The sequence below is a fragment of the Camellia sinensis genome, chromosome 10, assembly GCF_055761805.1.
Source record: "Camellia sinensis isolate YWXY chromosome 10, ASM5576180v1, whole genome shotgun sequence".
NCBI lineage: Eukaryota > Viridiplantae > Streptophyta > Magnoliopsida > Ericales > Theaceae > Camellia > Camellia sinensis.
In genome coordinates, this window is record NC_138970.1 from 131,953,060 (window position 1) to 131,970,322 (window position 17,263).

The window sequence follows — 17,263 nt, forward strand, 5'->3', positions numbered from 1 at the left end:
AGGTATCAAGCACCCCCTGATTGGATGCCCTGTACCCCCTGCTCGGGATACCCTTGCATTACCGTGCAACTCCTTGCATGATGAACACGGGAGCAACTAGAAAACTTCAGAGTTTGACACATCAACATCCTCAATTTTCCTTGCTCGGAGCTTATTTCTGAACAACCAGCCTTTGCTTTCTGCACTTCAGAACAACTTCCCAGCGATCTCATACGCCCGTTGTCTGTGGTGCAATCCCTGATATTCGGTTCTGTCTCACTTGTACGTCCGTACTGATGTTTGACAGTTAGCCCTTCTGCCAAGACAACTTCCACCGGTCTGTACAAGTTACCACTATGCAACTCCGTGCATAGTGCTTGCACCCCCTTATTGGAGTGCATTGCAAAGCTCACTTTGCGACTCGAAATTGCATCCCTCCCTTCAATGCATCTTTTGAGAGGTTGCAAAATGTCTTTAACACGGGAGCAAAAGAAACTCTCTTCTTCACTGGCATAGTCTCTACAGACTTGGTTTCTTTGCTCTGAACTTTCTTCAAGATTGGCTTCACTAGCTCAGATCTGTGCACCTTTGAACTGCCTCCTTGCGTTCCCGTGCACCGTTTTCGCCATTCCTGATGAAAGCCTTGCTCAATCATACGCTTTGGTTGCGTATGTTCTCTCTTTGTACCCTTCAACTGGCATTTGACAACACTCATCTTTGTCAAAACTTCTCCTTCCAATCTATACAGTTTGTTGCACAATTTGCCTTGCAACATTTCTCTATCACCTCTGTGTACATGAAGAACCCCGCCACTAGATGAGAAACAATTTCCTTTTAGATCTAGCATACTCAGGGAGATTAGATTCCTCCGTACTCCTGGCACATGTCGGACCTCAGATAAAATTACTTTTCTTCCAGCTTTAGTAAGGAACCGCACTGTCCCTATGCCGACAACTCTGTTCACTGTGTTGTTGGCCATCCGGATAGTGCTACCGCTGACTCTTCGATAAGTGGAGAAAAGCTTCTTATCCGCACATATGTGGAACGTACACCCTGAATCCAAAATCCAGCCGGGTGTCTCCAACTTTGACGAGATTGTAAGCATTACCTCTTCATCGTCAGAGGAATTCATTGCAACTGCTGTAGTTGAGGGACCTCCGTGTCCCTTAGCCTTCTCTTTGGTTTGTCTGTCCGCCTTTTTCTCTGGGCAATCTCTTATTACGTGATCCTCTTGATCACAATAAAAACACCTCCTCGTGTTGTCCTGTCTGGACTGTGAACGCCCTCTGCTTTTACTTCTTCCTCTACCTCTGCCCCTTTCTCTATCTCTGCCTCTACTTTCTGTGACAAGGGCATGGGACTGCTCTCATTCCATCTCTTTCTTCCTTGCCTCCTCGTTGAATAAGGCGTCTGTGACCATCCCCATGATCAGCTTCCCTTCGGGTGCAGAATTACTGAGAGAAACCACCAACGTCTCCCAGCTGTCTGGTAAGGAACTGAGTAATAATAATGCTTGCATCTCATGCTCCAACTCCATTTTGATTGATGCAAGCTGGTTCAGAAGGTTGTGGAATTCACTGGTGTGTTCAGCAACAGACACACCATTCTTCAGCTTCAGGTTTATAAGCCTTCTCATTATCAAGGCTTTGTTCCGTGCGGTCTTGGACTGGTACATGCCCTCCAATTTCATCCATAGGGCATAGGCGTCTGTCTCTTGGGCAACATGGTGGAACACACTGTGGTCAATCCACTGTCTGATTTGACCGACAGTCTTCCGGTTGGTTTTTATCCAGTCCCCATCCTTGTCTCCATCTGGTTTGACCCCCTTTAGCGCTATAGGGTCAAACAAATCTCTACAATACAGGATGTCCTCCATCCGCGGTTTCCATATCGTATAATTAGAAGCGTTCAACCGAATCATCGGCCCTGAAACTGATGTGGATTCCTCCATCATCCAGAAAGTAATCTCTGTTTGAAAAACAGGCTTTGCTGTGAAGTCCGGACTGCTCAAATTAGCCGGAAAAGCACTTCGAATTGCCAAAATAAAAACTGCAAATTTTTGAAAACTTATTTGCAAAATCTGACCGTACGGATGTGTCTGGAATACTCCAAATAGTCGGAAACCACTATTGGATCACCAAAAACGGACTCCAAATGGCTTAGATTTAGCCAAAACATTTTGTACGCCTCAGATCTGCGGCTGCACCATAGCCGCGTCGCATCGGATTTTTCTTCAGAGTGATGACGTAGCGAGGACGTGTCTGCCACGCAGCGATGATTGGACGATGACGTGGCGACCACGTGGCAGCCCCTGGCTGACAACTGTGCCACGTGGTGATGACGTGGCGAGATGACGTGGCGCGCGTGTTGATGGCGCGTGTATGGCACGCGCTCTTCCCTCAGTCGTCATCCTCCTTGCGCCGCGCGTGGGGCGCGTGGGTGAGATTGAGACCACGCGCCGGGTGCCTGCACGACGTGTGCGGCGCGTGGCACGACTAGGACTCACGCGCTATCTTCCAGGGGCGCGTGAGGACGCGTCCGGCCTCCGTTGGGTGTCTGCTTTATATTTCTGGACTCCTCTCGTCGAGCCCTTGCTCCTGGTATGCTCAAAATCTGATTTTGAGCAACTTGATTTCTGGGCAGTTTCAAACAACACGCTGTTTTTGTTCCGAAACGCTACCAACGAGGCTCTGATACCACTTGTTGGGATCTGGGATCCCGCCCAAGACCTTATAGAAATTATTCTATGCAGAAAAACACACCCACACTCAAGGAGACACAATATTTAACGTGGTTCGGCCTCAATACGTCCACGGGAGAGTAGCCGGTTATCACTATAACAATGGAGATATTACAGAAAGATTACAATAGAGGAGGAGCTCACACTCTCCTCACTCACCCGTCGCCCTCGCTCACACCGAGGAAGACGGTCTCTCCGCCTCAGATATCTCACTCTCTGTGGCTTGCTCTGCTATGTCTCTCAAACCCTCCCCTCAGCCTCCATTTATACACTAACAGAATGAAGATGGAGAGGCTGGCCTTGCATATGGCCAGCTATCTTGTGTGTTGGCTTCACATGGCCAGCTCATGTGTGTTGGCTTTGCACATTGCCAACTTTTGCAGCACATGGAGAATCACCCCTCACATGGTGATGATATCCCACATAAACTACCCAACAGATAAGTTTAATCTATATATATATACAGTGGGCTATGACAAAGAACACACAACACATACTCTCATTGGAGCATACTATTGCATTAGCACACAAATGGCTCTGCAAAATGGCACCCTTCAACTTCTCTTCTTCATTATTTTGTTCCTTGAAACCATTAAACTCAGCTCCTGCATAGAAAATGAGAAGCAAGCACTTCTCAAGCTCAAACAAGGTCTCACCGATCCATCAAGCCGACTCTCTTCATGGGTGGGAGAAAATTGTTGTACGTGGCGTGGAGTGGCTTGCAACAACAAAACTAGAAATGTCATCGGGCTCAACCTTCGTAACCCATTAACAGGTCACGAACTGGGAGGTAAGATCGATCCTTCTTTGCTCGACTTGAAATATTTGCATTACTTAGACCTGAGCATGAATAACTTTGGAGGGATCCAAATCCCAACTTTCTTTGGATCCCTCACAAAGTTAAGATATCTTAATCTCTCTGGTGCATCGTTTGGTGGGACAATCCCGCCAAATCTCGGAAACATTTCAAACTTGCTTTATCTTGATCTCAGCTCACTCTTTGCTGAATTAAATGGCAATGATTTGAAATGGACATCAAGTCTTTCTTCGTTGAAGTACCTTAATTTGGGAGGTGTGGACCTTAGCAAGGCTTCATCGTCTTGGCTTCAAACTGTTAATATGCTTCCTTCCCTTTTAGAATTGCACTTGCCTCAGTGTCAACTTTTTAGTCTTCCACCCACTCTCCAATTTATTAATTTTACTTCCCTTTCAGTACTTGACCTATCCAACAATGGCTTCAACACCACAATACCCCACTGGTTGTTTAATTTTAGTACCCTTGCCCAACTTGATCTCAGCTCCAACAATTTCCATGGTGGGTTGTCTAGAAGTCTGGGTAAGCTTTGCAATTTGCACATGTTGAAACTTTCTATAAACGAAATCAGTGGTGAGGTTACTGAAATGTTGAATGGTTTTTCTAGTTGTCCCAATAATAGTAGCCTAGAGTCATTAGACTTGGGATACAATCAACTGACCGGTAATCTGCCCAATTCATTTGGATACCTAAAGAATTTGCAGTATCTTGCTCTTTGGAATAACTTGTTCAAAGGTTCGATTCCAAACTCCATCAGAAATATGTCCTGTTTGGAGGAATTGTACCTCTCCAACAATCAAATGGGAGGGAACATCCCACAAAGTCTTGGGCAATTGAAGTCATTGGTTGTGCTAGAGCTCTCTGAGAATCCATGGGAAAGTGTCATTACTGAAGCTCATTTTGCGAATCTCTCAAGCTTAAGGGAGTTCTCAATACATAAAGGATTTTCAAATATTTCGGTGATTTTCCACATTAGTTCTGATTGGCTTCCTCCTTTCAAACTCACATACATCACCATCACATCATGCCAATTGGGCCCCAAATTCCCAACTTGGCTTCGAAATCAAAATGAGTTGAACACACTAGTTCTTGTAAATACTAGAATTTCAGACACCATACCAGAATGGTTTTGGAAGTTGGATTTACAACTCAATGAATTAGATGTGCGTTTTAATCACTTAAGAGGACAGGTGCCTAACTCATTAAGGTTCAACGACTTGTCCAATGTTGATTTGAATTCAAACAGCTTTGAGGGTCCATTTCCACTCTGGTCTTCCAATGTGAGTTCACTATATCTGAGGAACAACTTGTTCTCTTGACCAATTCCTTTAAATATAGGTGAAGTAATGCCCAAGTTGACAGACTTAGATATGGCTATGAACTCTCTAAATGGTAGCATTCCCTTGTCCATAGGTAACCTAAATGCTTTGACAAACCTAGACATCTCAAAAAATCATATATCCGGAAGGATTCCTGACTTTTGGAATGATATGCCAGACTTGTACTATATTGATATGTCAAACAATCGTCTATCTGGTACAATACCAAGCTCAATAGGTTCCCTAAATTCCCTCAGATTCTTATTGCTCTCTAAGAACAATCTTTCAGGGGAAGTTCATTCTGCCTTGCAAAACTGTACGGTCATGGCTACCATTGATATTGGTGACAATCAAATATCTGGATACATTCCAGCTTGGATAGGAGAAAGTATACCGTCTTTGTTAAGAGTAATGGTAGAGGGCCCAAATTCTGTGGCTCAAATGTGGCTCAAATGGCCAAAACGACGTCGTTTTGAGTACAAAACAACATCAAAATGGCCAAAACGACGTCGTTTTGGCCATTTGAGCCACATTTGAGCCACAGAATTAGGGCCCCCAAACATTTTTCTTTTGTTAATTCTCCGTCTGCGGAATAATTCCTTCACTGGAAACATTCCTTCACAGATATGTACCCTTTCTACACTTCACATATTGGATCTTTCACAAAATAAGTTATCAGGAACAATTCCACCTTGTTTTGGTAATCTGAGTGCCATGAAAATTGAGCTTAATTCAGAAAAGACGCGATACCAAGCGTACTTGGATGTAGTTACAAAGGGAAGAACATATGAATATAAAGATTCGAACCTTTACCTTGTGAATTATCTTGATCTCTCAGGCAATGATTTGTTTGGAGTTATTCCTGAAGAACTAACAAGCCTCTTCAACCTTGGTACCTTGAACTTATCAATGAATCATTTGAGAGGAACAATACCAGAGAAGATTGGAAACTTGAAACAATTAGAAACACTTGACCTCTCAAAGAACGAACTTTCAGGGCCAATTCCATCAAGCATGGCATCTTTGACTTTTTTGAATCACTTGAACCTATCATATAACAACCTGTCAGGTAAAATCCCCACAGGTAACCAGTTACAAACTCTCATTGATCCATCAATTTACGAGGGTAATCTTGCTCTTTGTGGGCTTCCATTGACAACTAATTGTAGCACTAATGGTGGGAAAGTTCCTAACAGGGATAAAGAAGACACAAATGATGAGGGCAAGTTTGAAAAGCTATGGTTCTCCCTCACCGTAGTATTGGGATTCTTTGTGCGTTTTTGGGGAGTCTGTGGCACTTTGATAATAAAGAAACATTGGAGGGATGCTCATTTCGATTTCCTTGAAAAAATGAAAGAGATGACCATTGCAGTTGTTTCAGGCAATGGGTGTGGAAAGGTTAGTTGTGGCAGTCGAAACTGATGGAGGGCTATTGGGTGGTGGTGGTGGTGGGTGGAAAAGGTGGTAGTTACAAATTAAGAGTTTTGAAAGGTTAATGGGTGTAAAAAGAGAGAGAGGTGTCAAGGATGATGATATAGTTAAATAAAAAATTTAAATTATGAAGAAGGGTGTAATTTAAATATGAATGGAAACAGTTATTTTTAATGTGTAATAAAGCCTACTGTATTATTTGACTAATATTCTGGAATAAGTGATGCTTTGAATTTAATTTTTATACCTTCTTCACATGCTTGGCACGTGCTTTTCCTTTCTTTTTTTCTTTTTTCATTTTTGTTGACTTTGCTAAGAGATCCAAACAGAATAACCACATTGAAATAGATTTAAAATTTGAGAAAATTGGCCATAAATCCAATTTAAGGATGGCTTGAGACGTTGGGTCCACTAGATAATTTTTCCTGGTGAGAAGTATATGTTTGGTAAAATATTGTGGTGATGAATACATTTTGTTGTTTTGGAAGACATTTTCTTAAATTTTGCCTTTTTTTTTTTGTTCAAATTGTTCAAAAAATCTATTTGTTCAAATTATCTATTCAAAAAAGCTATATATTGAAATTATCTCTTCAAAATATCTATCTGTTGAAATTATTTGTTGGAATCATATTTGTTGAGAATCTTTTTTTGAACGGTATTTGTTGAGATTCACTAAGCCTATTTTTCTCCCATCTGTTAAAATTTAAGCCTATTTTATCTTTACAGATTGAAATCTACTTTCTTTATTTGTTGGTTTCAGAGAACACATACAAATCCTCTTTGTGTCTTTATCTGTTGGTTTCAAAGAACACACCCAAACCCAAATCCTCCCACCACCACTACCAGAGAACACACCTACGACTACCGCACCACCGCCACAGCTACCTACTGCAATTACTAACCGTAAGAGGAGAGAGAGAGCTTCATCATCGAAGGAAACACTTTGAGTGCTTCAACACTTAAGAGAAAGGAGAGTATAGATCAAGTACGCTCCTTCACCGCCTCATATTGCAACCATTCCACACCTCTTCCGCCGCCACCGCCATCGACTTCGTCGGATTTAGAGCCCGTCTATAAATGTAGTGTATGAGACAAGGCCTTCGGCTCCTACCAAGCCTTAGGCAATCACAAGGATATTCACCGGAAGCCAGCGGGAGGAGTCGACAACCAGTCAACAACCTTCACTGATAGAAGTTATGATAATATTTTACGAAAATATCCCACAACCTTTTCTTTTTTAGTTATGATAATATTTTAGTTATGATCATGAAATTCGATTTAAAAAATTAGGATAAAATTTTACTATTTAATTTTAGCATTTAAATGATGAAATGATATCACCATCACTAGGCCTCGTTTGGAAACTGTTTGTTTTACTCTAAAAGTCAAAAAATTACTAAAAAAATAAAAAATTCTGTAACCTATACTAAAAAGTCAAGATTTCCATTTCTCTTTACTTTTTACACATCTTTTCGTAAAAAATAAAAAAGTCATTCTAAACATATTAGTTTTTTTTACCACCTATTTTAATCAAAAATCCAAAAAATTACTAAAATAAAATATTTCCAAATGAGGCATAATTGCCATTAGAAATATTAAATAAAAAAAATATGAAAATAATAATGTTATCAGGATAAAAATTTACTATTAATGACAACTTTAACAAAAATAAAACTTTACTGTGTTAACAAACTAAAATTTCAGTGTCTTAACACAATCTATTATTTATATACATATCAAATCTCTACCTACATAAACAATTCATTGAAAATAAGGAAGACAAAGTGGGTCAACTTTCAAATCCATTCATTTTCTACTGGAAAAAAAAAATTCATTTAAACATTTCATCAAACAATTTGTGCCTACTAACGTGATAGATCTAAGGGCGGCAAAAGGTGTTGAGATGCTCTAGTGGCAAACAGTGGTAGATCCAGTAAGGATAAATAGTGGTTCAGTCGATGAGAATGTCGGTGGTGGTCTCCATTACGAGAGAAACAATATCGGTGATAATGTCGATAGTCAAGGAGTCAAGAATTTTCAATCGGGGGAGTGAGAAGAAAGGCATGGACAAACTTCAAATAAACGAATGCTAGGTTAGGTCAAGTTTAAAAGGTTTAGATAATTATCAAAGAGTTGGACTTCTCTAATCTGTAATCAGATTGGAGAGGTGCTATTCGGCCCAATGGACCAACTTTTGAGTCCTTGTTCGAATCATTCATATTTTAAGATTCGTTGAGTATATAATCTCTGCAAAAAATAAGTCAATCGGATAACAACAACCTTGTGTTGAGATAAGTTTTGTATAAAACGTTTATTTTCTCAACGTTCATTTTTTTTTTTTTTTATAGAAAACTAATTTGAACACGTGGTTGTCATTATTCAATCGACTTATTTTTTGTAAGGATGATATACTCGACGAACCCTAAAATATGAATGGTTTGAATTATTGAAATGAGACCCAAAATTAGACTCATTGGGTCGAACAACACTTCTCCAGTCCGATTATAAATTGGAGAGAAGCCATCTCATTATTAAAATATAAATCAATAAAAGACAATTAACCTAATTAAAAATTATAGAAACCTAGTCTAAATCTACATATGCTATTCACTTTTTATAAACCTACTGTCCTATATATTTTTTAGCTTCTATTTTTTTAATTACTAATTTTAAATTTATAAGAAATTACACAAAACAAGTCCTATGTAATTATTTGAATATTATTTAGTGGTTTAAGTTTAGAAAGTTTCATAAGTGATCTAATTAAAAAACTAAAGAAATTCACATAAGAAACAAATTTTATTTCTCTAGTAGAATTTAAGAAAATGTTTTTTCTTTTTTAAATATGATTTCATACCGGTCAAATAAATTGTATTCTTTATTAAATTTTTTGAGGATCATAACATGATTAAAAGACAACTTAATATAAAGTGAGATTTCTACAAGTTTTTAGGGTGTCGGATTAAGTTTGGGGGGCCGTTACCTAAAATACACAAATATTTGAAATATTGTTGTATATAAAGGGGTGTTTTGGGAAGTTGGTAAAAAGTTGACTTTTTGGCTTTTTGGCTTTTTTAGTGGCTTTTTTGGCAAAAAGTTGGGTTGTTTTGGGTAAAAAAGTTGGCTTTTTTTGCTAAAAAAGCTAAAAAGCCAACTTTTTGACTTTTTACCATTGTTCCCAAAAGAGCCCAAAGTGGGAATTGTCAAAACCTTGGAGCGGACGGAACCCCTTTGCCCCCACCGATGGTGGTCTTTGTTACGAGAGAAACTTCAATAGCAATTAAGTAAAACTTGTGTTGAGATTTGAATGGGGAAAATTGTACATTAAAAGCCTTGTGGGACTAGATCTCATATTCGAATTCCACCCCAGATGGTTACTGGCGGGTCACTGGGTCTTTGCCTGGTCGATCAGCTCAGGACCCCGAGATTAGTTGATGTGTGACACTCTGAAGGGGTGCTGGCCCAGACATTCAGTTATTAAAAAAAAAAAAAAGCCTTGTGTGAAAAATTTTGTCCTATTCAAAAGATAGATTTATTTTTGAAGGAGTTTACAATGTATTTATAGATTTATTTTTGAAGGAGTTTACAAAGTAGTAAAATACTTTTTTTTCCCCCCTTTTGGCAAAAAGGGGCCCTCATAGGGATTTAGAGCAAAAAATCCCTGCACAAGGATGGATCCAACCATGCAAGCCTTTGATTTATCTGATTTCAGAAAGTAAAACAGTGTTATGTTTGTTGTATGGTTAATAACTTAATATATCCCCATTTTAGATTAGGAAAATGACTAGTAGCTGGAAAAAAGTGGTCCGATTTTGGCTCGAATTGCAAAACGACGTCGTTTTGCTATTCTTTTTTTTTCTTTTTTTTCTTTTTCTTCCTTTTCTTTCTCTTCCTTTTCTTTCTTTCTTTTCTTCTTCTTCTTCTTCATTGAACACAGGAGAAGAACAGAGGGGAAGAGGAGGAGAGAGGGAGAAAGAGAGAGAGGAGAGGAGAGAAGGGCCCCTCCTATGCCTCCGCCGCCGCCGATCGTCGCAGCATCTCCGATCATTGCAGCGGCTCCGATCGTCGCAGCCCCGCGCAGCCCCGTCTCCGGTCCCGCCTCCTCCAGCCCGATTTTGATGGCTTCCTCCCCTCCAGTTCTCCTTCTTCCTCCTCCTCCTTCCTCATTCTTCTTCTTCTCTTCTTCTTCTTCTCCGAATTCGAGCCAAATTCGAGCCTCCGAATTCGAGCTACAAATCGGAGTCGTTTAGATTATTAATCCAAATGGGAAAAGTGAAGAGAGCATAATCACAAACAAAACAGTTCATAAAAATAATAATAATCATTGTGTTTAGTTTCAATTTTTTGAATTTAATTTTTTGAAAATTAAGTTTTTGTTTTTCGTGTTTTTTTAGTGAATATTTTTAAAATTTTAAGCAATTTTTTACTTTTTCAGATGTACCTTACTTAAATGTATCTAAAAAATAAAATATTTATAAAAAATAATAAATACACAGCAATACGAAAAATGTACTAAATTTTCATCTTTGTATATTTGGTATTTATTAAATTTTTTAAAGATTTTTTTCACAAATATTATACTTTTTAAGTATATATATGTTAGGTGTATCTAAAAATTAAAAAAAAAATTTACTTAAAATATTAAAAAAAAATTAGTGAAAATAAAAAAATATGAAAAATAAAAAGTTTCAATTCTCTATAAAGTGAATTCAGAAAAGTTAAATCAAACAAGCTACTATGATTCAAAAATTTATAATTAAGTTCTGTAGTTTGTCAATTAGTTTCAGCAACCAACAAATACAAAATTGACAACACATTATTCATATTCTTCCCATTGGAAAGGCAGTGGCTTGGGAGTTTTAACTTTTTAATTCAAATAATATATTCTTGTTTGTTAGAAATTGGGCGTTCATGTGGCATGACCCATGAACCCTTTTGAACTTTATCTATGTAAGTTTGAATTTGAATTCAAAACTTATTTGGATAACCACTCATGATAACTATATCTATCATATCAACTGATATGGATAGATTGATATATATGGTTACATATCTGATTATGTATTTATCTAATACATTGAATCAGATACGTAATGTGATTTTTACCCATAACCTTTTTTCCCACACTCTCTCTCTAACTCTCTCCCATATGAGAACGATCTAGCCTCTGCACTATGACTTGTGTGGGCGATACTCATATTGTAGTATCACTCCACTGTTGGGAGTTCGTTGTTTACATTTATGGAAGCACGTGATTTACCCACAAGATTCTTCACTTCAGGTTCTATCACCTCAGGTATGATCTGATAATTTTTATCCGCTGCGTTATACTTTGATTTACATTGGTATCAGAGCAAATATGGGTATTTTCGTGTTTATTTTTATGCATTAAAATGTGTGTGTAATTTTATATAAATATATATACACGATATATGCATGAAAATTAACAAAGGAGGAAGATGAAGTGTAGGGTTTCTACACTTCCACTCTCATTAGATTGAGAATGTGAAACACCTCGTTTTTATGTTCATTAAATGTCATTTTTTGAGACCATAAATGTTTTATTTTGAAATATGGACTCCGGCAGTACCAAAATTGGACTAGAAAACACCCTGGAAGGCGGCACGTGGGCCGCACGAGCAAGATGACGCCGTCAGCGGTGGGCACGCGTTGGTACGCGCTCCCACGCACTGTCACACGCTCCCACGCGCCAGGCGCGCTTTGCCACGCCCTTTCGAGTGTTCTACGGGCGTGACTAGCGCCCTTCCACGTGCGCGTTAGTTGCGTCGCTTCGAACCGCACCACGTGCGCTGCCACACGTGAGTCGTGCGCTGAGCCACTCGCTAAGCCGAGCCACGCCGCTTTTTCGCGCCGGCTTGGCTGGTTTGACGGCTGGGATAAGGATTTGTTTGTTTTTTTAAAAAAATCCAGAATTGTGCTAAATGGTCATAAGTAATTCTTTATAGCTTTGTTTTAAGCGTGGTTGGGACTGTTAGACTCAGAATTAAATTTTCTATCTTCTGTAAACTTTTCAAAATTTTATGAAAATAAAAAATATTTTTCCTGAAATAATAATTCATTATTTCTGCTTTGAAATGCATCTAGTGTTGCATGATTAAGTTCTGGGGCTGAATTTTTTATTGTAGACTACTGTTATGGTTTAGTATTTACTGGTATGATTGTTGCATTTTATCAGATTCTGGAATATTTATTTATGATTTCATGTGTGTTTATTAATTATTTAAAATTTCAAGAAATTTCAGAAGTGATATACTTTCTGTTATGGCATAATCTAAATATTAAATACAGCATATTGTTATTTTTTGCCTGGAATTTCTAATATGTTGTGATTCGAATAGCATGATCATTTTTTTTTATTTGTTTAAATTCCATTATTTATTGTAACATAACATGAGTTGATTGTAAATCTACATTATGATGCTATTGTATGGAATTAGAATATTTTATCATACTTTTAGACATGCCATAGTCAATGGGAGATTGTTCGGTTTAGAGAAATCTTTGTAGATTTACTCCTGAAAACTAATATTTTGCGCATAAACTAAATTAAATTTTAGATAATTGTCACCTGTGGTGCAAGAGATGATTACGAGCATAACGGATTTTTGATCTTGCGACTTGTGTAATATTGTCATTATTTAATTTAGATTTTTGTGGCAAAATTATATTATGCTAATCAAATTAATCCCAATGCCAATTTCTCTCTAAATTGACTTAGCTTATGGAAGTTAATTTGGTTGACCTAGACTTAGTAAAGATGTTCAAATGTAAACAATGTAATCCTATTTTTTAGATGAGCAAAAGTCTTGAAGATTTTAGGTCAGACCTTAATTGGGTTAAACTAAGGAAACATGACTCAAAGTCGCCGTGGTTTTTGTTACCTTGTTTGGCACAATAAAAACTAATGTGTGCGCTATAGTTAGCGGCATGCTATGTAGTTTTGGTTGGTGAGTTTTGGAGTTATAAAATTAGTAAGCCCTCAATAGATCTGTATTTGATCTCCACTATTGAACTGCGCGAATTGACTTTGTAATTTGACTTGTAAAGATGTTGCATCATTGGATGAAGTAACATTCAAGAGTCACGTCATCCAAGAAATGCAAGCTTAAATGAATTAGTCATTAAGTGTAAGATGAGTAGTCGGTATGAGTCGGTATGAGCAGTGTTTTGCTCTCTATCCAACTGTTGGGAGTGGATGGAGCAAAATTTCATGCACTATAATAGTGTGCATTAAAGTATCACTTGAAGTTAAAAGATTAGCGCTTAGTAGTAGAAAAATCTATTAACACTAAGCGAAGAGATTAGCGCCAAGTGGCTACAAAATCTATTAGCATTGCCAACTTGTCTAAATCTTGACACTTACTGTTTCTACACTTGAGTGTGAGACATGAGGAGGTGCTTCTTTGTATGGCTCCTTAGCGAGGCTAATGTTTTTGAATAACGTTTACCACTAAGCACAAACGTTGCAGCATAGTAATGAAAATGTCAAGGCCGACAAGGTTGTTATGACTCTAAGAATTTGATGCATGGCTCGTGAGAGCATTGTGTTGAATTAGACTCTTTAGCCTAATTCGCGCTTAAGTTACTTTGGGAGCTATCATAGATTGATAGCTTATTTTTTCCTTCTTGTGGATAGTGGAATTGATTGCAAGTAACTATGAAGTGAGAAACAGAGATGGCAAGAGGAGCATCGTCATCTTTCAACTAGATGCAGTAAAGTGTATGGAGAATAAAATTGACTTGAAAGTGCAGGGGATTAGCACTTACTAGTTAAACTTGCGACTTAAGTGCACTTGATATCTCCATGACATCCTTTTATGATCAAGTGAATATGAATTAGTTGTGAGTCATTACCTAGTTGGGCCTAAACCTTTAAAACTTGTCTTCGAGAACTCACACATTAGGATGATTGAAATTAGTTTATGACATAGGACATGAACCGGTGGCTTATTATACTTAATCACATTAATGAGATAATGACATGATGGTTTGAGTAGGCCTTCTCGGGACCACTCGTTTGTGACATCCTGCTCTCATGTGAATGTGTAACTTTGTTCGCAATGGTTGCGCATAAGCAAGTAGGAAAGCTGTAAAAGGGCATCTGTATTGGCTCATTTAGTCCACTATGATATTTGTGATTAGATATGTGTAAGGGTATGATAGCTAGCTTCAATCTTGACACATTTATAGATTACAATACGCATTTGAGTCAAGACTATTTGATTTCCCATAAGTGAAAATTTTGAAATGATTTTTGACATTGCACATATGAGGTCGAGATCAATTAGATAATAGCTTTCGTGCTTTTAGTTTTGACCAAGGTGGCGAGTATCTATTTGAGTTATTTTAGAAACTCTGTGAAGAGAAATGGATGCTTAGAAAATTGATTATTCCTAGTACTCAACAACACAATGGTGTAGTAGAGATAAGGAATTAAGTATTGTTATTGTTAGGTGGATGATGGTGCAAAATATTTCCCAATTGGGAATTGCACTTTAGTTTGTTGCCTATATCCTTGACTAAGTGCCCTTCATATCAGGTTTTACACTCCATTTGAGTAATGGGTTAGCGGGGAGCCATCTATGGGTGATCTGTAACCGTTAAGCAGCTTATCTTTATTTTACTTCTCATAAGGTTGCGAAGTTAAGACCTAGGGTTCTATAGCGCATTATTGTATGCTGTCTTGTAAACACATAGGGTCATGTGGTGCATTATTGTATGCTGTCATGTAAACCCTCAGGGTCATGTGCATATAGGTAAGCAGCTTTGTGGTAGTGTAATTAAGTCACATAAAGTTTTCTTAGTAAAGGTGACGTGAATAGAGTTTTGGAACTCTATAAGATAGAGAATTCTAAGCATAACGCTTTATGTAACCTAGTTGAGAAATGTGAGAAATTTCCAATATCCTAGGGACAGTGGGAGCGATGTGCCTACTAGTGGATTACTCCATTAGAGAAGAATACTCTACATTCTTTGTTGCGCGGTAGCAAATGTGAAAATTTTCCACGTCATCACTGGGTGATTGAGAAGGAAACATTCAGGATTGCTCCGCAAGGTGATAAAGAGCCTAGGATAATGTTAAAGGCTCTAGTCCCCTGTTTTTAGAAAATGGATCAATGTTGCACAGTTTAAGACAAAGTCTTTGAGGATTAACCATTTCTATAATTTGGTTGACTTTCCATTATGACCCAAAACTATTCTAAAGTTATGCGTAATTTGGATAGTCATTGTTGAGGCATAAGGCTCACTAGATACCGAAAATTCGCACCATTGAGAAAGGTGTAGACCAAGAGAAGACTTTCTCCTGGGGAGTGAGGTTATTTCAACTTAGGCTATGATTGACATAAGTTCGGAACATTGATTTGTGGACGTTATGACCCAACTTCTCGTTGGAGAATTGGATAAGTAGATCCGTAGGGATTTACCTTCTGCTTTTATGGTGAAAAATTGGGAGCGCAAAAGGTTGCTAGTTTTAATAAATCTTTTACAGCCTAAAACAGTTATCCAAATAGTGGTTCTTAGATTTCGTCAAGCCATGATAGGCCAATGATGATCGATGAAGACCACTGTGGCATGATCAATGGTCCAAAAGAAGTTTTTCCTTACTTAGTCATTATGAGCCAGGAATTTATAAGGTTATCGCCATCTAGGATGGGCAGTTCTCTGTTTTAGATATGATGGACATGGGTGATGTAATTTATATGCTTGGATGTAGGATCCTTATGGGATTGTTTTGGGAGAATTCCCGGTTTGTCTTTGATGACTTACGTAAGGAATATCCTAGAATGATTCTAGATGCAAAATTGCAAACCCATTGACTTACTTATCGGTAAAAGTCAGAGCCTTAGCTATTGAGTGAATCCTCGAATTGTCTTTGGGAGAAACAGATGACCTATATTCCTTGATATTTTTTTGTTATGGGAACCTAAAGTACGCTATGTAGGCGTATTCGGCATGATAAGTATTACCTTTGGTAAATGGTCAACTGAGTTGTTTAGACATTGACCTTGCTCATTAGACTGTGGATAGAATGTTTTACTAGTAGTATATAAATTTGCCCCTTGTAAGATTTAGTGCGCTAGTTGGGCCTATCTAGAATGAACGCAAATTGGTCACCAAAATATCTTTAGAGAGGTTATTGCGCAAAAGGTAGTGATCTTGAATCACTTCATGTGAGGCGCACATGGTGGATTCCGTTGTATATACTTATCGCAAGAGGTGCTGATAAGGATTATGTTTGGAATCTAGAATTGCGCAAGCTATGGTCGTGTTTTTTTTTTCTTTAAATCGATTACTTATTTGTTGTGAGATGATGGGATGTTGACACTATTATGGTTTGTGTCATAATGATTAGCATATGATGATACCAGGAGGAAAGATTGGCTCACTCATACGAGCAATCGCCCTTGGCGCTTTGGAGCGAGTAAGGATAAGACTAGTGGTTTATTTTTATTTGGAGCCAAGAGAGGCTTAAATTATCCACTATGTACGTCGCCTTGGTTACAACCAAGATGAGGTCGTGATAAGGACCAAACATGGATGTTAGTACCCACTTTCCATGTTGTGCCTGTTATGATTAGCCAGATGCGAGATCTCATTTGGCATCTGGGAGGCGAGCAAATAGAGAATTCGAGTTAGGCGCTAGAAAGCGACTAGACTAATATCTGTACGGTGTATCGAGTATGACGTCACTCTTTTTGGAAGAGTTACTCCACCGTAACATGTATTCATACTACATGTGCTTGGCGACCGAGTAATGAGGTGAGAGAATGGATCCCTGTTTCCTTACCGTGTGATTCTTACGTGCCATTATTGATATGACTTTCATTTATGTACCCTTTTGTGACTTTTGACTATGTCATAAGGTAAGGGGTTGATGTTCTGCTACTTTGGCATGTTGTCTGAGGTCATGTATGATTCGGCTTTAAGGGACATCACTGGGAAAGCGATCAATCCTAA

The 17,263-nt window shown here is 38.2% G+C and overlaps 1 pseudogene across 1 annotated transcript; it reads left to right on the plus strand.

The window, feature by feature from the left end:
* The first annotated feature begins 3,211 nt into the window (after window positions 1-3,211).
* On the plus strand, window positions 3,212-6,500 carry LOC114272955 (receptor-like protein EIX2; annotated as a pseudogene). Its single transcript, XR_014343375.1, has 2 exons — window positions 3,212-5,242; window positions 5,414-6,500. The product of XR_014343375.1 is annotated as a receptor-like protein EIX2 (transcript).
* The last annotated feature ends 10,763 nt before the right edge of the window (window positions 6,501-17,263 follow it).